Raw genomic sequence first — 24,921 nt, 5'->3', positions numbered from 1 at the left:
AGAGCCAGAGAGAGAGAGCAAGAGAGCCAGAGAGAGAGCAAGAGAGCCAGAGAGAGAGCCAGAGAGAGAGAGAGCCAGAGAGAGAGCAAGAGAGCCAGAGAGAGCAAGAGAGCCAGAGAGAGAGCAAGAGAGAGAGCAAGAGAGCCAGAGCAAGAGAGCGAGCGAGAGAGCGAGAGAGCGAGAGAGAGAGAGCCAGAGAGAGAGAGCAAGAGAGCCAGAGAGAGAGCAAGAAAGAGAAAGAAAGAGAAAGAAAGAGAGAGAGAGAGAGAGAGAGAGAGAGACAGACAGAGACAGACACACACACAACAAAAGAGGAGACAGAACAAAATTAAGGCAAGGAGAGAGAAGACAGAACAGAAACAACAGAGAGAGGAGAGAAATGAGAAATCATTGAAGAGAAGGAGAAGAGAAACACAAGATAAGAAAAAAATACAAGAAAAATATACAAGATAAAAATGACAAATGAATACCACAAATATAAAAAGTAAAGGAAGAGAGAAGCTAGAAGAGACAGGAAACGAGAGGTGTTAGAAGAGAGGAAGAAAGGAGAGATTAAAAGTTAAGAAAAACAGGAGAGAAACGTAAAAGAAATAAAAAAAAAAGGGACATTTGTGAGGAGAGAAAATAAAGAGACCAGAGAAGACCATATATCAAGAGTGTGAGGATAAAGACTTATATATTTTCTTAGTAGACATCCTCTGGCTCTTGTTGCCCCTCTTGTATACGAATTGTACTTGCAAGTTTTCCCTGAAAAGATATTAACAAAATTAATATTTAATTATTTATTTATATAAATTACACACACACAAACTTTATATATTTTATATATATATATATATATTATATATATATATATATGTCGTACCTAAGAGCCAGAACGCACTTCTCAGCCAACTATGCATGGCCCAATTTGCCTAATAAGCCAAGTTTTCATGAATTAATGTTTTTTCGACTACCTAACCTACCTAACCTAACCTAACCTAACTTTTTCTGCTACCTAACCTAACCTAACCGATAGAGATAGGTTAGGTTAGGTTAGGTAGGGTTGGTTAGGTTCGGTCATATATCTACGTTAATTTTAACTTCAATAAAAAAAAATTGACCTCATACATAATGAAATGGGTAGCTTTATCACTTCATAAGGAAAAAATTAGAAAAAATATATTAATTCAGGAAAACTTGGCTTATTAGGCAAATCGGGCCTTGCATAGTAGGCTGAGAAGTGCGTTCTGGCTATTAGGTACGACATATATATATATATATATATATATTATATATATATATATATATATATATATATATATATATATATATATATATATTAGTATATTTTGGTAGCAGTCTTTCCTGTAGACATATATTATTAAATATGACCGAAAAAGTAAGATTAATAATTCTAACACGAATTTTCTCAATCTTTCGTACATTACGCTTCACTGTTGGAGGTAAATAAAAAATCACTTCTCCAAAATTCATTTTTATTTCTAGTCTGACGCGACACGGGCGCGTTTCGTAAAACTTATTACATTTTCAAAGACTTCACAAATACACAACTGATTAGAACTTACGTCTCTCTGATATTATATCTACATTTGAGTGAGGTGGGAAGGGTGATGTGGCATTAACACAAGACAGAACAGGAGGGGATATTAATAGGGTATTAAAGGTATCAACACAAGACAGAACAGAAACAATGGGTATTGAATAGAAGTGTTTGTAGAAAGCCTATTGGTCCATATTTCTTGATGCTTCTATATTGGAGCGGAGTCTTGAGGTGGGTAGAATATAGTTGTGCAATAATTGGCTGTTGATTGCTGGTGTTGACTTCTTGATGTGTAGTGCCTCGCAAACGTCAAGCCGCCTGCTATCGCTGTATCTATCGATGATTTCTGTGTCGCCAGAGAAATCGCCAGAGAAATCCTAGTAAACAACACAGAAATCATCGATAGATACAGCGATAGCAGGCGGCTTGACGTTTGCGAGGCACTACACATCAAGAAGTCAACACCAGCAATCAACAGCCAATTATTGCACAACTATATTCTACCCACCTCAAGACTCCGCTCCAATATAGAAGCATCAAGAAATATGGACCAATAGGCTTTCTACAAACACTTCTATTCAATACCCATTGTTTCTGTTCTGTCTTGTGTTGATACTTTTAATACCCTATTAATATCCCCTCCTGTTCTGTCTTGTGTTAATGCCACATCACCCTTCCCACCTCACTCAAATGTAGATATAATATCAGAGAGACGTAAGTTCTAATCAGTTGTGTATTTGTGAATTCTTTGAAAATGTAATAAGTTTTACGAAACGCGCCCGTGTCGCGTCAGACTAGAAATAAAAATGAATTTTGGAGAAGTGATTTTTTATTTACCTCCAACAGTGAAGCGTAATGTACGAAAGATTGAGAAAATTCGTGTTAGAATAATTAATCTTACTTTTTCGGTCATATTTAATAATAAATATATATATATATATATATATATATATATATATATATATATATATATATATATATATATATATATATATATATATATATATAATTTCGTAAACCTCACCCTGTAAACATTCATGTTTCTACATGTTAAACAAGCTACGAGGATGAGGGAAGGGGATGTTCCCTCCATGCTGGATATTATATTTACCAGGAAAGAGAAAGATATATTTATCATTCAGTACCTCCCTCCTTTGGTACCTCCCTTTTCCTCCTTTCAGTACCTCCCTCCTTTTACCCAAGTGACATTGTCACTTGGGTAAAAGTGACCATGTCTTTTTGGGAATAAAGTATGCAATGCATTATAATCTGGAAGAAAATGAGCTTGAAGCAGTTGAAAAACCTGACTTGTGGAGAGGTCATTATGGGGAACTCAGATATTTCCTTAAGGAATTTGACAAACACTTGCTGTTAGGACATGAAGTACATGAGATGTATGTCAAGTTTTGTGAAATATATGATAATGGCACAACAAAATTTATACTAAAGCAGAGATGCAGAACTAGGAAAAAGGGAAAAATTGCCCAAACATACAAGCAATACAAAGATGCGAGAAACAACAATAGCAGTAAGGAGAGGGGCAGAAAGACTATGACTTTCAGTCATATTCAACAACACAAATATACATACACACACACACACATTATTGGAAAAAATTGGAATTGGAATATTGGAAAAAATAATTAAAACTAAATGGGTAGAACACCTGGAGAGAAATGATATAATTTCAGACAGACAGTATGGTTTTCGATTTGGAAGATCCTGTGTATCGAATTTACTCAGTTTCTATGATCGAGCAACAGATATATTACAGGAAAGAGATGGTTGGGTTGACTGCATCTATTTGGACCTAAAAAAGGCATTCGACAGTTCCACATAGAGAGGTTGTTCTGGAAACTGGAAAATATTGGAGGGGTGACAGGTAAGCTTCTAATATGGATGAAAAATTTTCTGACATAGAAAAATGAGGGCAGTAATCAGAGGCAATGTATCGGACTGGAGAAATGTCACAAGTGGAGTACCACAGGGTTCAGTTCTTGCACCAGTGATGTTTATTGTCTACATAAATGATCTACCAGTTGGTATACAGAATTACATGAACATGTTTGCTGATGATGCTAAGATAATAGGAAGGATAAGAAATTTAGATGATTGTCATGCCCTTCAAGAAAACCTGGATAAAATAAGTATATGGAGCACCACTTGGCAAATGGAATTTAATGTTAATAAATGCCATGTTATGGAATGTGGAACAGGAGAACATAGACCCCACACAACCTATACATTATGTGAGAAATCTTTAAAGAATTCTGATAAAGAAAGAGATCTAGGGGTGGTTCTAGATAGAAAACTATCACCTGAGGACCACATAAAGAATATTGTGCGAGGAGCCTATGCTACGCTTTCTAACTTTAGAATTGCGTTTAAATACATGGATGGTGATATACTAAAGAAATTGTTCATGACTTTTGTTACGTCAAAGCTAGAATATGCAGCTGTTGTGTGGTGCCCAACAACAGAAGTTGGCCCATATCTTAAGAAGCACATCAACAAACTGGAAAAGGTGCAAAGACATGCTACTAAGTGGCTCCCAGAACTGAAGGGCAAGAGCTACGAGGAGACGTTAGAGGCATTAAATATGCCAAAACTAAAAGACAGAAGAGGTGATATGATCACTACATACAAAATAGTAACAGGAATTGATAAAACCGACAGGGAAGATTTCCTGAGACCTGGAACTTCAAGAACAGGAGGTCATAGATTGAAACTAGCTTAACACAGATGCTAAAGAAATATAAGAAAATTCACTTTCGCAAATAGAGTGGTAGACGGTTGGAACAAGTTAGGTGAGAAGGTGGTGGAGGCCAAGACTGTCAGTAGTTTCAAAGCGTTATATGACAAAGAGTGCTGGGAAGACGGTCTCATCCTTTAACTACACTTAGGTAATTACACACACACACACACATACATATTATATATATATATATATATATATATATATATATATATATATATATATATATATATATATATATATATATATCGGACAATTAGTAAAAAAAAAAAAAAAAAATTTAAATTATTTTACCTTGTACCTAGATCCACCAGGCCTGTTTGGTGCCTGTTTCAGTACTTCAGACATCTGGAAGGTCACATCCTCCTCCTCAACTTGTGGATGTGCGTTGATAGATGATTCTGTAAAATTAAGTTATTTATATAATAATAAATTCAGTATAACAATAATATTCTGTAAAATTAAAAGTAATTTATACATCAATCAGATAAAACTCTCCAGAGATGGTGATACACAACATATAAAGGACAAGTTTCAGAACAAAATATGCATTTAGGAATAAGGTTTTGTACATGTAGGTAGCACATGAGAAAATAAGTGGAAGGTGATCAAGTTTATATTAACATGTTAATGACTTTGTTAAGGCTTTGCAAGAATGAAAAAATATTAATAATATAATATCACCTACCAATTAATTGTACATCATTTATAAGTCAATTATTTGCATTATTATTATTCAATACTAATGATATAAAAATGCATTTTGTAATCTACTATTTATGCAAGTATTAAGCACAGGATCATGAAATAAACTGCAAAATACTGTAATGGATAAACCAATTAAGTTTACATTTTCCTATAGCTAAGTCAGTCAGTTCTATTAGCAGCAGAGAACAATTATGCCCAACCTCTATTAAATGAAACAATCTTAAGAGCAAGTGATAGAAATATAATCATTTATGCTTGGGATTATGGAATGGTTCCAAATATGAAAAATATTAAGTTTTTTGGTTAAAATTTTTTAACTTAAAATTTACATTTTTAAGTGAATTTTAAACTTTAAAAAAATTATTTAATTTTTTGGTTACTTACTTAAAATAACATTATATAGTTCTTGTTTTTGTAGAAATGCCAATTTCTTCTTTTGCCCTTCCAGACTGTATAGTGACCACAGGCCGTTTGTTCATATCTTCATTATTCTTCGAACTGTGGTTGCACAATCAGACCCACGTACACTGGTTAAAAGCATCACCTAAAAGCAACAACAAAAATGTAGTACACTGACGAATTTTGAATATATATATATATATATATATATATATATATATATATATATATATATATATATATATATATATTAGTTGATTTTATACCCGCATTAGGTCAGGTGATAATACAATGAAGGTGAAAACATGGGGGGATACATAAGAGATAAACATAGGGGCTGCAGAAGGCTTATTGGCCCATACGAGGCATCTCCTATCTAAACACAAAGATTAATCCAGTGTAATTGGCCTGTTATGTTGTAACATAATATAATATAATATAATATAATATATATATATATATATATATATATATATATATATATATATATATATATATATATATATATATATATATGTGTATATATATATATATATGTATGCCATATACATATATATGCTATGTTGTATGCTACAACTTGGCTGATAATAAAGCCATTCACAACTGCAGGCCTAATAAAAAAAGGAGGTGGCATAGCAATATCTTACAAAGATACCTTCATCTGCAATAGTCTCATTAGTAATAGAGACGACTATTGTGAATATACCTTTGCCAAGTTCTCCAGTAAATCCCTTAAATCCTCCTTGACTATAAGTGCCATCTATAGATTTCCCAATACCGACATAGCTTCATTCTCAGATAACGTAAGGAATCTTATCATAAATAACAATCTCAACAAAAATCAAACCAACTTAGTGGTTTGTAATGGTGAACAAAACATGCAGATACTTATATATAACCTGTGAATAGAGTGTAATAACACCAAAACTATTTGTTTATTGTTTTATGACCATAATAATTGAATCACTAATATGATTCACTAATATATAATCCTAATAATAATCACTAATATATAATCCATTGAGCATGCTGCATCTCTTTCAGTCTCTTTGCAATTTGAACAAGAGGGTTTTTAATTGATCGAACCATATTCTTAAAGTAAAGTAAATGAGATGTATTCCATATTTTGCAAAATATACGATGAAGGCACACAAACATTCATACCAAAACTGAAGGGCAGGATTTATGAGGAGACATTAGAGGCATTAAATATTCCAAACTAGAAGACAGAAGGAAAAGAGGAGATATGATCACTACGTACAAAACAGTAACAGGAATTGATAAACTTGATAGGGAAGATTTCCCGAGACCTGGAATTTCAAGAACAAGAGGTTATAGATTTAAACGAACTAAACAAAGATGCCGAAGAAATGTAAGACAATTCACTTTTGCAAACAGAATGGTAAACGGTTGGAACATGTTAGGTGAGAAGGTGGTGGAGGCCAAATCCGTCAAAAGTTTCAAAGCATTATATGACAAAGAGTGCTGGGAAAATGGGACACCACGAGTGTAGCTCTCCATCCATCTGATTGATAACCCAAATGAATTTTTCATGGATATGATACCAACATCAAATCATAAATCAGATGTGATCCTATCCCCACTGGATTTTGAAGAAGCCATAGACAGTATGCCTATGCACTCTGCACCAGGCCCTGACTCTTGGAACTCTATATTCATCAAGAACTGTAAAAAACGTTATCGCAGGCCCTTCACATTCTTTGGAGACAAAGCCAAGATACTGGCATTGTCCCTGACATACTAAAAACAGCAGAGATAGCACCGCCCCATAAAGGAGGAAATAAGGCAGAGGCAAAAAACTACAGACCGATAGCACTAACATCGCACATCATAAAAATCTTTGAGAGAATGCTAAGAAGTAAGATCACAAAATACATGGAATCACAGCATCTCCATAACCCCAGACAACATGGTTTCAGAACAGGGCGCTCTTGCCTATCACAGTTGCTGGACCACTCTGACATGGCACTAGATGCCATGGAAGACAAACAAAACGCTTTGACAAAAAAAAGCCTTTGACAAATGTGACCATTGTGTTATTGCACATAAAATGCGTTCAAAAGGAATTACCGGAAAAATAGGCAGATGGATATACAACTTCCTGACTAATAGAACCCAATGTGTAGTAGTCAACAAAATAAAATCTGGACCATCAACCGTAAAGAGCTCAGTCCCCAAGCGTACTGTGCTTGCTCCAATACTTTTTCTCATCCTCATATCGGACATAGACAAGGACACAACCTATAGTACTTGATCATCCTTTGCAGATGACACTAGAATCTTCACGAGAGTAGGCAACATAGAGGACACGGCAAACCTCCAATCAGATGTAAATCAGGTCTTTCTATGGGCTACAGAAAATAACATGGTGATTAACGAACATAAGTTTCAGCTCATGCGCTACGGAAAAAATAAAAAATATAAAAACGGAAACCACTTACAAAACTCAGTCAAATCATAACATTGAACGGAAAAGCAACGTAAAGGATTTGGGTGTACTGATGTCAGAAGGCCTTACATTTAAAGAACACAATAAAGTAGCCGTCACAACTGCAAGAAAAATGACAGGATAGATAACAAGAACTTTTCACACTAGAGATGCTATACCGATGATAGTTTTCAAGACGCTAGTGCTCTCTAGAGTGGAATACTGCTGCATAATGAAAGCCCCTTTCAAAGCTGGAGAAATTACTGACCTATACTTATGCATTTATCTTCGGTTTAACACAACAGGCACCAGACACACGCTAGGCATCATACACACTAGGATAAAACAAACATTAGGCTGGAAGTCAGAAAAGAATTCAAAGAATTTTACTGGAAAGGCTTGCTGTTAGGAAAGGAAGTAATTGAGATGAATTAATGCACAGTATGTCAATTTTGTGAAATATATGATAAAGGAACAAAAACATTTATACCAAAACAAAGATGCAGAACTAGGAAACAGGATTTGTTCAACTGAAATTTCAAGACGGACAGAGACCAAAAGACACAAAAATGGAATCAATATACGAAGAGGCCAAACCCCCAAACATACCAGTAATACAAAGAGAAACAACTACACGGCAGTGAGGAGAGAGGCAGAAAGAAATTTTGAAAAAAAGGAACAAACAAATGTAAAGTAGAACAAATCATATTCTATAAATACAGCAACAACCAATTGCAGGTAAAGGATAATATTCAGAGCTTTTAAATGCATGGATGGCGAAATACTCAAGAAATTGTTCACGACTTTTGTTAGACCAAAGTTGGAATATGCAGCGGTTGTATGGTGCCCATATCTTAAGAAGCACATAAACAAACTGGAAAAGATGCAAAGACATGCTACTAAGTGGCTCCCAGAACTGAAGGACAAGAACTATGAGGAGAGGTTAGAGGCATTAAATATACCAAATATACTACACAAATATATATACTACACATGCACAATAAACTACCCTACACAGGCTGAGTATGGTGTGTACAATAAATTATTAGCTAAAAGATAAGACTGAGTTTGTATAAATGGGGGTTAAGTCAGAGTGGGAAAATGTAAGTGGAGTGCCTAAAAACCCTGTCCTGGGACCTCTGTAATTCATAATATATACAAATAATTTAGACTCAGGTTTGATCAGCAATATTTGAAAATTTCCAGACGATACAAAAGGGATTTTTTTCTGGATTCAGGATTATTTTTTTATGGCTGAAAACAGGTTTTCAGCAATAAAAGAAATACAGTATTGCTGGAACAACCGTCGACATCTTCAAGAGAAAACCTGAACATCTTCAAGAAGTGAAGATGACCTTGAGAAGAAGTATAGGTTGGGAGAAGTATAGGTTAGGAATTGTCTCCAAAGAATTCTCAAAGAATTACTCGTTATTGCTATCCAAGATAATTAGACGAGCCAAAGCTAAATACTACGAAGATAAATTTACCCAAATAAAGAGTACCTTACCTAAAAATATGTATGTACCTTACGTAAATAAACATTTGATTTTGAAGTGCCGGACAAACAAGGCTGTGGTGGATATGTGGGCCTGAGGGGCCTGTCCAAGCAACAGCCTGTTGGATCAAGCTCTCACATGTCAAGCCTGGCCTTGGAAGGGCTTGGTGAGTAGAACAACTACCAGAACCCTATAATGCATGTATCAAGGTGTCCAGGCAGTGAGCACCACATAATGCAGTGCAGTCCTGTAAGAATAAGCACAGTAAGTATGGGCATGGAGGGGGTGCAGCAGTGGCTTGTGAAGGGCTGGAGAGTAAATGGACATGCCCAGGGGTAAAAAGCATTAGGGTAACAGAACATAGCCCATAAAAATAGTAATGACAATGAATGAATAATTATATGAATGCAATAATACTTCATATCTCAATAGGAAAACTAAGCAGGGTGCAAGACAAGGTACTGGTGGTGATAGTGGTTGGTACAAGTCCTCACATCCCCACAGACACCAGTAACAGCCCTCACCTCCCAACACAGTACCCTTGTAGCGAGTTAATCTTATACTCGCTTCATTATCTTATAGCATAACTAATTAACACTAATTACAGAAGCTACACAGGTGATACTTTGGTGTGAGTTGAGCGCACTGAGCGTCGGTATCGGTACACCCTTGTTCCTTAACAACCCTTTGGACCTTTATTACAGAAAAATAGAATCAATTAATTTAATAAAATATAAAATATAAGTGCTTACTTACGATAATACTATCGGTGGAACACAAAATCTTCTTCTTCTTGATAGTAGGTGCAGTTTGCATGAAGGGTTAGTCCTCGCCATGACTGAACTGACGACAAAATGGCCGATGTGTTGATATGGCGTCAGTTGACGCTGTGACGTCACAGGTGAGGGACGCTTTGCGCATTACTCCCTCGTACTTAAAAAGTACTACAGGTACTTTTTGGTTTTATTTTTGAATATGGCAGAAGTTGGACAGCTTTTCAAATCATTATAAGGGAGTGAGTTCCATAAACTAGGTCCCTTTATTTACATAGAGTGTTTACATAGATTAAGTTTGACTCTGGGGATATCAAAGAGATATTTATGTCTGGTGGGGACGTGGCCATGTGTTCTATTACATCTGTCCAGGAAGAGTTTCAGAACAGGGTTTGCAGTTAGAAAAAGGGCTTTATAAACGTAATTTACACAGGAGAATGTATGGAGTGAATTTGTTTAGCATGTTTAAGGATTTGAACAAGGGAGCTGTGTGTTGTCTGAAGGTAGAGTTAGTTATTGTCCTGATAGCAGATTTTTACTGGATGATGATGGGCTTGAGGTAGTTTGCAGAGGTTGAACCCCAAGCACAAACGCCATAAGAATGATAGGGATAGATAAGTGCATAATAGAGTGAGAGGAGAGCAGAGTAGGGTACATAATATCTGATCTTAAACAGTATACCAACTGTTTTAGAAACCTTTTTAGTTATGTGTTGTATATGGGTGCGGAAGTTGAGTCTCTTGTCTAAGTATAGGCTAAGAAACTTTCCATCATTTTTATTGCTAATGTTTACATTATCTATCTGAAGCTGAATTGCATTTGTTGATTTGTTTCCAAATAAGATATAGTAGGTCTTTTCTATGTTTTGTGTGAGGCTTGTTGGTTGACAACCACAAGTAGACTTTTTTTAATTAATTGTTTACAACATTATTTAACAGGAGTGGGTTGGGGTCAGAGTAGATGAGTAGTATCATCAGCCAACAATATAGGTTTAAGTATGTTAGAGACATTAGGGAGATCATTGATGTATATAAGAAACAGGAGGGTCCTAGGATGCTGCTCTGTGGCACCTTTACGGTAATTAAGTGGTAGAGTGGGAGAGGTTATATCATTGATGGCTTCATATTGGTGTCTGTTACTAAGATAGGATCGGATATAGTTTAGGGCAAGGCCACGGATTCCATAATTGTGGAATTTAAGTAAGAGGTAGTTATGGTTAACAGTATCAAAGGCCTTTCTCAGGCCGATGAAGAGTTCAATTGGAAACTCACTTTTGTCAAGGGCTGAGAAGATTAAGTCAAGCAGACTAACAATAGCATCATTGGTACTCTTTTGGGAGCGGAAGCCAAACTGACAGGGACTTAGTATATTGAATTTTACAAGATTGGAGTAGAGCTGTTTGTAAAAAAAAAAAAAATAATTTTGATAATATAGGTAGATTCGATATGGGTCTGTAATTATTTATGTCTGCCGTGTTACCTCCTTTATGAACTGGCGTTACTCTTGCTTTTTTAAGGATATCAGGGAAGGTATGACACTCTAGGGATTTGTTGAACAGCAGTGCTATGGATGGTGCAAGGGCATGGGAGGCACGCCTGTGTACCATCGATGGTATTTCACTAATGTTCCCAGCTTTGGTTTTTAGCGAGTGAATGATGGACACAACATCTGTAGGGCTGACCGGAGAGAGGAGAAGAGAGTTTGGATAGCTGCGTGAAAGATATGTGGTAACATATGTCTGAGTCTCTGGGATTTTTCGGGCAAGGTGAGCACCAAACGATGAAAAGAAGCTATTAAATTCAGTTGCTGTTTCAAGATCTGTTGCAGGTGTATAACCATCCTTGGAGATTTTTATCTTATTATGTAAATGTTGTTTAGCTCCTAGGATGGTAGAGATGGCTCTCCATGTGCTTTTTATGTTGCCTTTTGCTTCTTTGAATCTATTCTCGTAATAGGAACGCTTTGCTCTTATTATACTGGTAAGCACTGATGCATACCTCTTAACTACTTCTTTTCCAACTAGGCCAATCCTAAGTTTTTTTTCATATTCATGTTTCTTGTCGATTGCTTTAAGTATGCCATTAGTGAGCCAGGGATTATTTAACCTTTTTGCCAGTTACTTGCTTGGTGAGGAGAGGACAATAAGTATTGTAAAGGCTTTAAATTTTGGAAAGAGGCTAGTTAACGAATTATTATCCTGTGTATTGATAAATTTAGATTCCCAGTTTACATTGTGGAGGGCATTTGTGAGATTGCCTATTGCCGCTTCACATTGTAACCTAAAGGTAATTTTCTTGTTACCTGGTGGTGTTATGGCCATGTTCGCTACAAGCAAGGTAGGATAGTGGTCAGTTGTTCTGTCAGTGATTATACTTGATGTAAGAGGAGCTGTTATGTTGGTCCATCCAGGGTAGTCGCAGATGTTTGAGTGACTCGGGTGGGCCTGGTGATTGCGGGGATGAGCATACAGGAATTCATGCTGTTGAGGAAACAGTCTACTTGAGGGTTATTTTGTAGCCCTAGGTCAATATTGAAATCACCTCTGAGAACTATGTGATTTTTGTTGAGATTATTGTTTATGATAAGGTTCCTCAAGTTGTTATTGTATTTGTGTCTAGCTTCAGACACAAGCATGTTACAGTTATGTCTTAAAGAGTTGAGAGCAATTAAGGATGATAAAGAGTCACTTACAACTAATGTATCAAGTTTGGATACTTGTACACATTTCAGTGCAAGGAGCAAGGCAAATAGTTCAGTCTGAAGGGTAGAGGCCCAGTTGTTTATACGGACTCCCCACTCAAAATATAAGTCATATCCTATTGCCAGGACAACTGCACTTCCAGCTGCACCCGTTGGGCGCTGTAGGAAACCTTCAGTGTATATGATTTGAGAGAGAGAATGCTCTGTGGACAGAGCATCAATATGGCTTAAGACGTTGAGCTTTGCCTCAAGACAAAGCTGGGACTGATCTCTAATTTGCTCCTTTGATGGAAAGGGAGGGATTAAAATTGAAAAGGGTGTAATTTCCTACAGTGCAGGAAAGTGCTATTGTTGTCTCTCTTGGTACAAATTATAAATCTGATACTTTCTGAGTTCAGTTCCAATTTTATTTATCTATTTGAAACAATGTTTACATTCAATAAAGAAATTCTGGAGGGCTTCTGTGCAACGGTTAGGATGAGCTAGCCTAAGCATTTTTATACCAATTTGACAGTTATTTTCAGTAACACGATAAACAACGCTCGGAATATTAAGTTCCTTTCTCATATTAAGTATCTTTGTGGTACGAGGGCACCCAAGGATTATCCTCAAGGCTTCGTTCTGCAATTTTTCAAGCCCTCCAAGCTTTCTTTCAGGATGCCTTAAAGTTAGTTTAGTTCATTTATTATGCACCCCATACCCATCTTGTGGGCGGTAGTGGAAAGGGTTGCAGAGGCACATAATGGGCTCAGGGACTGAACCCAACAATTCATTTAGCTAAGCAAGTTACAATCTTGATGAGCTAGTTACAAAATTCAGTATAAGTCGTCACATCAACAATAGGTTCGAGATCGATCACAAGTACAGTTTCTAAATTAAGCAACTGACATATGTGGAGAGCTAGTGTCACAATTGATATGTTTGTCCTGCACACCGCTCCCCATCCAGTGGGCAGCGGTGGATAGGTTACAATCACTTAGTTACTACTTACAGTTAGCAAACTGGGGATATTTGGCTAAAATTTCTGGTACCAGATCATTTTGAATGAAATATTGACACATCGTTGGTACATTGGTTATAGAATTGTCTCTGAATTCACTATCACATAGTGACGGAGGGTGTGCAAATAATTTTGTTGACAGTTAACATTTGGTCAGGTCTACATCGGCAGATAATGAGAATTCCCAGAAATACTTGTAACCGAGTCTAAGCCGAGCAGTAGTAACATCTAGAAGTCTGCTGATTTTATTGGATGAACTATAGATGTGTGGCTCCTTTTGCATAATAGTATTGAACGAAAGTTAATCTCCCCAAACACTTTCGCGTTTTGGGCAAGTTACCCCTCCACTCTCTCCATTTTTGTTTGGACATTCCCTGGTAGTGTGCGGAAATACTGAAAAGTGTATACTCTTTTCAACTTTGTCACCTTAATTCTCGTCCTATGTCTTTCATTTTGGTATCAATGCGTTCGCAATAGAATTCCCAACAGAACTATGTGCATATAATGTCAAAGACAGCAGCGCGCTCCACCCGCCGACAAGATGAATGTAGGCCAAGGGTACCAGAAAAAGAAAGCTGAGCCACCCTCAGGCAACTCTCATTACATTAGAGAGTGTGATAATACTGAAAAGTGTATACCCTTTTCAACTTTGTTACCTCAATTCTCATCCTAGTTTTTTCAATTTGGCATCAATGTGTTCGCAATAGAATTCTCTACAGGACTAAAGGCATATAAACTCCAAAAGCCCGGCTTACCATCCGCAACAAACAGAGTAAGCGAGAGTGTGTTACCAGGGAGCGCACAAGAGCGATAAAATGTATACACTCTTTTCATTTTGGTCACCCCAATTTTCATCCTAGGTCTTTCATTTTGGTATCAATGTGTTAGCAATAGAATTATCTACAGGTTTAAATGCATATAAACTCCAAAAGCAAGGTGTACCATCCGCACAAAACAGAGAAAGTGAGAGAAAGTAACCCGGGAGCACTCTAGTGCAATGTAATGTGAACACTCTTTTCACTTTGGTTACCTCAATTCTCGTCATATGTCTTTCATTTTGGTATCAATGTGTTCGCAATTGTATCTGCTGGCATTTTACCCTTTGCTTGGATCTGAAGGGTTTTAGGCTCACCACGATGCAATCTGATAGTACCACAGGTGTATATACCTATCTTCAAGCAGCAATTCACTCATTCAAACCGACTTATAATAGTTATCCATATATAAATGGTAATCTTTGTTCTACCTGTTAACCTGTCATATGAAGAAAGATTGTCAAAGCTTATATTACATTCTCTAGAAAAGCAAAGAATTAGGAGTGACATATGGTAGAGGTGCACAATGGGATGAATGGACATAACAAAGGGGACATTAATGGGGTATTAAAAGTAGCAACACAAGACAGAACTCGAAACAAAGTGTAAAAATTGGAAAAATTTAGATTTAGGAAAGAACTGCATGAGTAAATACACTGGGTTTGTACCTTAAGGTTCATGTATGCAATATTACAGAGTTCCAGTTAACTCCCATGCATGCAATTACTTTATGTTATGTTTATGTTTTTTATGTTAAAATGTTTTTGTTGGTTTGTTTGTATATTTTCATAAGTAAAGCATGCTTACCGTCTTATTCCAAGTTTTATGATAACTTTACAAGGTTTAAAACATAAAGTTCAATATATATTCTGGTTTTCACACAGGAATTATACGTTAATATAACATCATAATAACGTAATGATGTCGTGTAAATAACGTTATACTGACGTCATATAAATGTTATATTTATGTTATAAGAACGTAAATTGGATAGCTTTACAGAAAGTAAACAAAAAAAACTAAATGTTGACTGAAAATTATTTATTCTTAAATATAAAGCATGAAAACATTATAATACCATAGCATTCACTATTATTTTTAAATTTTTACATAAATCTTAAAAAACTGTGTCTCAAGAATATATGTTTTTAGTTATATCCTTTGGTTTTAAGAACATCAGATATACGTATTTATGTCAAAAGTTACAGTATTACCTTTGTGGAACCATTTAAAAACGTCCACAAACGTTCTGTGTTTGCTGGGTATCGAGCAGTTTATAGAATCACTTGATTCATCGTCCAGGCTACGTAACCCAAATTACACTGGTCATAGCACTTATGCTTATTATAATGATTCTAAATTGCATGCACTAAAACGCACTGCCAGAATTGGACTAGCTTGTAGAAGGACCCGCACTGCTGAAATGCTTCGGCTCTTTCAAGCGGCTCTGGCTAAGGCCAGGGAACGTATGGTGGAGCTGAGGCAGACAGACTGGGAAACTTTTGTCCGTGGTCTCAATTCTCACACGCCACTAAGTCGGGCATGGAAGGATATCAACAAGATCAAAGGGAAAAATGCTGCAGAGATCTCGTACCCTAATCCTCTGCACAGAGCAAATGAGCTTGTTGATGCTTGGGCCACGACTTCCAGCCTTGACAGTCTTTCTCTACCCACACAGAATGAATTAAATAATAGATATACTGATAGGGCAAGGCTCCTTGACTTCATGCTTCATCAAGAGGATGACTGTGACATGCTTTTTACTGAATACAAACTAGAATCTGCTCTACATAAAGGCAAAGCTACATCACCCGGGGAGGATGGAGTTACTTACGGCATACTGCTTATGCTTCTGCTAGTTCCAAGGAATACCTTGCTTCAATTGTATAATATGAGCTATGTAACTAGGGAGCTTCCTAAGTCATGGACCAACAGTGTTATTATTCCCATTCCTAAACCTCACCAGCCGAGTGCTTTTCGCCCAATCTCCCTCACTAGTTGTCTCTATAAGTGTCTTGAGAGGATGGTTCTCAACCGTCTCCTTTACAAAATTAATAATATGTTGTCTCCCCAGATATATGGCTTTATGCACGGAAAGAGTGTACATCACTGTATTACCACATTCCTCACCCTGCATACTGATAGGTCATATACCACTTTCCTAGATCTTAAGTCAGCCTTTGACATTGCTAACCCACACGTCATTATGAGAGAACTTGCTAAAATGAATGTTGGAATGTTAATGTTAAAAATTGTTCAAACTGAAATAAATATATAACACTGTACGGTACAGTTGTGTTTAATTATGTTTTGCGATTCCTATGGAAAAGGTATTTGTGCACCAAGTACTACTAGGTCATTATGAGATATGCTGAATGTTGTCAATATACCATCTGAATACGCTTCACTTTGCGTTAATCATTGGACGTCCTAATGATTAAGGTCCCCAAAATGACTTAATCAGACCTCAGTGGATAATTTTACTCTCCCTCTCTCTCTCTCTCTCTCAGAGCATCCCCTTATGTGTTGTATGTGGGTGCTGAAGTTCAGTCTCTTGTCTATGTATAGGTAAAGGAACTTTCCATAATTGTTATTGCTAATGTTTACTTGTAATACTGGGTATACATCCGGTGTTCTTACCCTCGACCGCGGCGAGGGTAAGCCGTGGCCGTATGGTCTGAAACCCACAAATATTTACAATGGGGGGTGGGGGGGGGATAACATTTCCTCTTCAAGCACGCGCACACAAATGAACTATGTTACTTAACTGGAAGCACTCGTACTACATAATTTACACGATTTCTCAGGATAATTATACTTCTTACCAGCATATATACAGTATAGTACCTATTAGGTTCTCTTCAATGATATCTAAGATAATTAAAAGAACCCAAGCAAACCACTGTGGAAATGTGCAGGACAAACATATCAATTGTGACACTAGCTCTCCACTTATGGCATTTGCTTAATTTAGAAACTGTACTTGTGGTCGATCTCGAACCCATGTTGTTGATGTGACGATATGTTATGAATTTTGTGGCTAGCTCCTCAAGATTGTAACTTGCTTAGATAAATAAATTGTGTGTTCAGTCCCTGAACCCATTATGTGATAAATTAACTAAACTAAAAACTATAGTCTGGCGACGAAGCCTGAACTGCATAATGTAAATAGGGATTAACCAGAAAAAGATATAGGTGAAGAATAACACAAGGTAACTGCGTTAATTACAAAATTAGATCAAACTAACATTGATTTTCAAAAGGTTGTATATTTTCCATCAATGGAGAGCATCAGCCAAGAAGCCTTCTTTAAAATATGAATATCTTTCCTCACCCAATAAGATCTAATCTCTGAATAAAACGCAAAAAACGACTTGATTGTAACCTATCCACCGCTGCCCATTGGATGGGGGAGAGGGGGTTATGTGTAGGATAAACAAATCAATTGTGACACTAGCCCTCCATATATGTCAGTTGCTTAAATTATAAACTGTACTTGTGGTCGGACTCGAGCCCATTGTTGATTTGACAATGTGCATTGACTTTTGTAACTAGCTTATCAAGATTATAACTTCCTTGGCTATATGAATTGTGGGGCTCAGTCCCTGAGCCCATTATGCGCCTCTGTAACACTCCACTATCGCCCATAGGATGGGTATGGGGTGCATAATAAATGAACTAAAATAAGCTCTGCCTTTTTGATAACATATACAATTATAAGCTTTATTTGTGAATCTCAATTAATTAAGCAATATATCACAGAGCCTGTAGGGTTCGGTGAGATGAGCGAAGAGACATGGGAGATTTCACATAAGTACAGTACATGGTAGTTTAAGTAGCGAACACATGTCAACGAATAACGAGTATATATAACAACACTATTGTCCTATGAAGTCGATTTAACTTCCAAACATATATTTTTTTAATAAATGTTAAATGTTTTCTGGCTAGCTATGTTAGATTTTATTAAAAATACGTATTCTACTTGTTAACATTATAATTTAAATTTGTGATAATTTGTGCAGAGAAGTGCGACAACTGGATATGCCAACAAACACTTTCCAAACAACGATATATCTTGGATAAGTCGTTCTACAACATTGACGCTTGGACCGTCGACTTCCTTTGATGCTACTTATTTACTTATTTCATAATGAAATTATATTAATTTGGAGTAAATATATGTTTTCTCATGTTCTGCATTCAGCACCCACATTATAGTAAATATACCATATTACTTCATTACTTAAATAATGCTAGGAGGGTTTGAGTAGCTTTGGGTCTTTAGTGGACAGAATCTCCAATAGATGGGGCGAGAGTCGCTCCCTCTCTCTCGCCCGAGCAAGAGTCGAAACTTAATTTAAAATTGATATATCTTTGTTCTCGAACATGATATATTTCATTTGGTGAAATCATAATTATGTTCATATCTCGGTCTTTCTGGAGGCATATAAGATTTTAGGCTTTATTAGCGTATCTTTGTTAATTATACAATATATCGGCAAGTGCGTAGGCGTCTGCACTCCATGCCCGACAAGCTACTGAGCGCTACTATAAAAACATATGTATCTTCACTTGAGCTATAAATATGTCTATTGTAATGTATTGAAAATGAAGCTCTTATTTCTATCTTGCTTAAGACATATAAAACATTTGTGTTTATTAACGAATTTACGTGAAATAAACATTGATCTGAGAGAGAGTTGCTCTGTCGTTCAGTCTGTACGGGGTGGGAGCTCCGTAATTTTTAAAATACATGTATCTTCATTAGAACTTTAAATATGTCTATGGTAAAGTGTTTAAAGTGAAGCTTATATGTCTGCCTTTCTTGAGACATATAAAACATATATGTTTATTAACGAATTCACGTGAAATAAACATTGTTCTGAGAGAGAGTTGCTCGGTCGATCAATCTGTCCGGGGTTAAAGCTCGGCTATTATAAAAGTACACGTATCTTCGCTTTAAATTTAAATATGCCCATGGTAAGGTATTTAGAATGAAGCTTATATTTCTATCTTTCTTGTGACATATAAAACTCTTACGTTTATTAAGGAATCTGTGTGAAATAGGCATGGTTCTGAGATGAATGCTGCGGTTTTCGAGCTCGACGCGCGGCAATGGACGCCTTAAACATCCAGTGGGTGTTATTGGACCCTATACCCATTTTATTTGTGGTTGGAGCCCCATACCCATCCTATGGGTGGTTGGAGCCCCATACCCATCCTGTGGGTTGTAGTGGACGCCATACTCATCCTGTGGGTGGTATTGGACCCCATACCCTTCCTGTGGGTGGATGTGATCCCCATACTCATCCTGTGGGTGGATGTGACCCTCATACCCATCCTGTGGGTGGTATTGGACCCCTTTCCCACCTAATAGGCGGTAGGTGACAATATACCCATCCTAGCTATGGTTGGTATAGTAGACGCAATACAGTCCTGTTTGCAGTAGTTTACCCCATAGACATTCAAATGTAACATCGTTTTCTGTTAGCGTTCCTACAAAACATTCTTTAAAGATTTTTAAAGCCAAACTATGGTATATAATATTGATTGGTGAAGCACTGTTATTCTATGTAATAATTTATAGCGCTTATTATAATTTACTAAGAACAACTAATATTTCTCAAAACAAAACTACGAGCCTTCAATAGGATATAGCTGATCTGTAATATTATAAGAGCATGGACAACAGTAGGTAAATTTCACAACCCATGTGGGACCTGAAAACTACAATTTTCCTTATAATTGAACCAATCACGAATATTCTGCTATCTATGTTGACGGACGGGTACTGTGACACGTAAATTGGTACGTGAGGAAGAGTTTGGGCCTTGGTAAAAAAAGTAACTGGGAATATATCACATATTTACTAATTCATATTCAACATATTGACTTTAAGCATTAAGTCATATATGTGCTGTCTTGTGTGAGAACGGGTTGACCCATCCTGTGGGTGGTAGTGACCCCTATACCCATCCTGTGGGTGGTAGTGGACCCCTATACCCATCCTGTGGGTGGTAGTGGACCCCATGCCCATCCTGTGAGTGGTAGTGGACCCCTATACCCATCCTGTGGGTGGTAGAGGACCCCATACCCATCCTGTGGGTGGTAGTGGACCCCATACCCATCCTGTGGGTGGTAGTGGACCCCATACCCATCCTGTGGGTGGTAGTGGACCACTATACCCATCCTGTGGGTGGTAGTGGACCCCATACCCATCCTGTGGGTGGTAGTGACCCCTATACCCATCCTGTGGGTGGTAGTGGACCCCTATACCCATCCTGTGGGTGGTAGTGGACCCCATACCCATCCTGTGAGTGGTAGTAGACCCCTATACCCATCCTGTGGGTGGTAGTGGACCCCATACCCATCCTGTGGGTGGTTGTGGACCCCATACCCATCCTGTGGGTGGTAGTGGACCCCTATACCCATCCTGTGGGTGGTAGTGACCCCTATACCCATCCTGTGGGTGGTAGTGGACCCCTATACCCATCCTGTGGGTGGTAGTGGCCCCCATACCCGTCCTGTGGGTGGTAGTGGACCCCATACCCATCCTGTGGGTGGTAGTGACCCCTATACCCATCCTGTGGGTGGTAGTGGACCCCATACCCATCCTGTGGGTGGTAGTGACCCCTATACCCATCCTATGGGTGGTAGTGGACCCCTATACCCATCCTGTGGGTGGTAGTGGACCCCATACCCATCCTGTGAGTGGTACTGGACCCCTATACCCATCCTGTGGGTGGTAGTGGACCCCATACCCATCCTGTGGGTGGTAGTGGACCCCATACCCATCCTGTGGGTGGTAGTGGACCCCTATACCCATCCTGTGGGTGGTAGTGACCCCTATACCCATCCTGTGGGTGGTAGTGGACCCCTATACCCATCCTGTGGTTGGTAGTGGACCCCATACCCATCCTGTGGGTGGTAGTGGACCCCATACCCATCCTGTGGGTGGTAGTGGACCCCTATACCCATCCTGTGGGTGATAGTGACCCCTATACCCATCCTGTGGGTGGTAGTGGACCCCTATACGTGTGTGTATAAGTACGTGTGTGTGTAACACACACGTACTTATGTGGTACGTATGTACTACATAATTGTAAGGTGTTTGCTGAATTAGAAAAGTCGACTAGCAGTCCACCCTTAACGACACAATTAACTCATTACATAAAAAAATACGTGGCTGTGCAACAGTGTGTGGGAATTGGGGAACTGGTGATCATTTAGACGACTGGTGAGGACCAACAATGACGTAGAAGGATGACACCAGCGTCTGAATCAAAGGGCAGTGAGGGACAACTTGGCTTTATATATTTTAATCCCCTTACTATACCGTGAGGCGTCCCTGGTAACCTTGCAATACCAACTGGTTTCTGATCAAAAGCTAAAGTCCAGTCGCCGCAAGGGCAATGAAGAGAAACAGGAACATTTGTGGAAGCTTTGGGACCGTTACGAGGAAAAACAGATAAGCACCTCACAGTTCCTCAAGGAATGTTCGCGTTTTATCCCAGGAAGTGCCTGAACTAGAATTAGAAAACAGCAGTCTGTTTACTGTTTGTTATTTAACTTAAGTTAGTTGTAAATGATATTGTAAAAATAGCCACTGAGAACTGATGAGTTGCCCAAGACTTTTGCTCGTAAAGAGGGAATTGATTACCAATTTGAACTGCCTTTGAGCGGCCTGAGGGCAGCAATATCCCAGGAACATCAACTAAATTTCGGAGACTTGAAGCAAAGTGAAATTCACACCAGTTACTCCATCTATCATCATTCTATTATGCAGGAAGAACCGCACGTCTATGGGTCATCCAATAATGTTAGCAGACTTCTAGATGTTACCACTGCTAGGCTTAGGCTCGGCTACAAGTACCTCTGGGAGTTTGTAACATCTGCTGATGTAGATTTGACTAAATGTAAACTCTGTCAGCAGAACTATTCGCTTACTTTGCGTCATTATATAATGGTATGTGAAAAAATCGTGGAATTTAGAGATAACACCATCAATAGTGTCCAAGAAATGTGTAAGTACTTCATTCATAATGATGTGCTGCTCGAAATCTTAGCGAAGTATCCAAAATTTGCTTACTGTAGGTAATGCTGCACTGTAAAGCTGCCGCCCAGTTGGGTGGGTGTTGAGCACATGACTGTAAAGCTGCCGCCCAGTTTGGTGGGTGTGGAGCACATGACTGTAAAGCTGCCGCCCAGTTGGGTAGGTGTGGAGTACATGACTGTAAAGCTGCCGCCCAGTTGGGTGGGTGTTGAGCACATGACTGTAAAGCTGCCGCCCAGTTGGGTGGGTGTGCAGCAAGACTAGTAACTGTGTGACTCACTATAGATGTAAAGTGCCTTGTATAGTGACTGTTGTGAGCCTCTTGTTGATCACTTGTGACACAAAGATTATTGATGTGTGTATTTGTGTAGGTGATTAGATATGTATGTGTATGTATATATGTATACGTATATATATATGTACATGTATGTAGGAGAGTGTGTACATGTATATATAATATTAATAATTTTGTAACTAGCGTCACAAATTATTATTTGCTTAGCTAAACGAACTAGAGGGTTCAGTTCCTGAACCGATTATGTGCCTCTGTAATCCTTTACACCACCGCCCACGGGATAGGTATGGGGTGCATAATAAAGAAAGAAATAGAATTGAATTGGTCTGATTAAGACTTTATGACCATGTAATCTATGTTTTGCTCCACTACTTACTGGTTGAGTATGGGGTGCATAACAAATAATAGCCTCCTTCAGGGGCGCCTTGTTTCTAAACGTGTTAGTCTTAAATCCTTTAATCTCAAATCTTGCTACAATGTACCTCTTAATATATGTTATGTACTCTCGCAACCCAATGTACCTTCTTGTATATAAATAAATAGATTTCAACTGTAAGGGGGTATGGTTTGCACCTTGTTATTCTAATAATGGATAAATAATTCTAATAATAGAAGCGCTAATTATATGAACAAGTGCCATGTATTTATTCAGACGAGAACAACAGCGAACACAAACCAGCGCATATACAATATATATATATATATATATATATATATATATATATATATATATATATATATATATATATATATATATATATATATATATATATATATATATATATATATATATATATATATATATATATATATATATATATATATATATATATATATATATATATATATATATATATATATATATATATATATATATATATATATATATATATATATATATATATATATATATATATATATATATATATATATATATATATATATATATATATATATATATATATATATATATATATATATATATATATATATATATATATATATATATATATATATATATATATATATATATATATATATATATATATATATATATATATATATATATATATATATATATATATATATATATATATATATATATATGGATATATATATAAGTGTTAAACCTCTCTCTGCAAGATGACCAATGGGACCAAGCAACGCTCCCAGTTAGACTCGGGGGAATAGGTATTCGCAAGGCGACACAGTTAGCATTGCCAGCATTCTTATCCTCGACCAGTGCAACAGGTGAATTAGTTAAGGAAATACTACCGGAACACCTAAGAGACTCCATTGGGATTCATGATCCCAAATTCGCGGAAGGAGCCGGTCAGTGGGACACTCGTCAACTCTCATCCTCGACCGACTTTTCCAAATGACTGCAAACAGTCCAAATGGGATAGCCCCATAGTGGAGAACATCACCACATCATTGCTGGAGGCAGCTTCCAGGAAGGACAAAGCACGTCTTCTAGCTGTGCAAGCGCCCCATGCCAGGGACTTCCTGTTGGCAGTCCCTAATTCCGCCTTGGGTACCCGCCTGGACCATCGGACCCTAAGTATTGGTGTTGCTCTGCGCCTTGCCGCCCCTATCTCCACCGAGCACCGGTGTATTTGCGGCCATGCACGGGCAGACCAATACGGCAGCCATGGTCTCATCTGTCGTAAGACACAGGGAAAGATTGCCAGACATGAAGCAGTCAATGACATCATCAAGAGAAGTTTGGCTTCAGCTGGGTGTCCAGCACAAAGGGAACCTCAGTTGTGCAGACCTGACAACAGTCAAAAACGCCCAGATGGAGTCACCCTGTAGCCTTGGAGGGAAGGTAAACAGGTCGTGTGGGACTACACGTGTGCATCCACATTGGCTGATACCTATCTACCTTACAGCGCAGCTGAGGGAGGCGGGGCGGCCACCTTCAGGGAGACC

The 24,921-nt window shown here is 37.8% G+C and overlaps 1 long non-coding RNA gene across 2 annotated transcripts; it reads right to left on the bottom strand.

Annotated features, from left to right (window-relative positions):
* Positions 1–404: 404 nt before the first annotated feature.
* On the bottom strand, positions 405–10,209 carry LOC138352895 (uncharacterized). 2 transcript variants are annotated; one of them, XR_011222934.1, is made up of 4 exons: positions 10,107–10,209; positions 9,362–9,597; positions 4,593–4,699; positions 405–747 (listed from the first exon to the last, which is right to left on the bottom strand). It is a non-coding gene; the product is annotated as an uncharacterized lncRNA (long non-coding RNA). The 2 variants fall into 2 exon arrangements; XR_011222933.1 differs by lacking the exon at positions 10,107–10,209 and having other exon boundaries at positions 9,362–9,902.
* Between the last annotated feature and the right edge of the window lie 14,712 nt (positions 10,210–24,921).

Source organism: Procambarus clarkii, chromosome 55 (genome assembly GCF_040958095.1).
Source record: "Procambarus clarkii isolate CNS0578487 chromosome 55, FALCON_Pclarkii_2.0, whole genome shotgun sequence".
Classification (NCBI taxonomy): Eukaryota; Metazoa; Arthropoda; class Malacostraca; order Decapoda; family Cambaridae; genus Procambarus; species Procambarus clarkii.
This window is presented reverse-complemented; position numbering and strand designations above follow the sequence as displayed.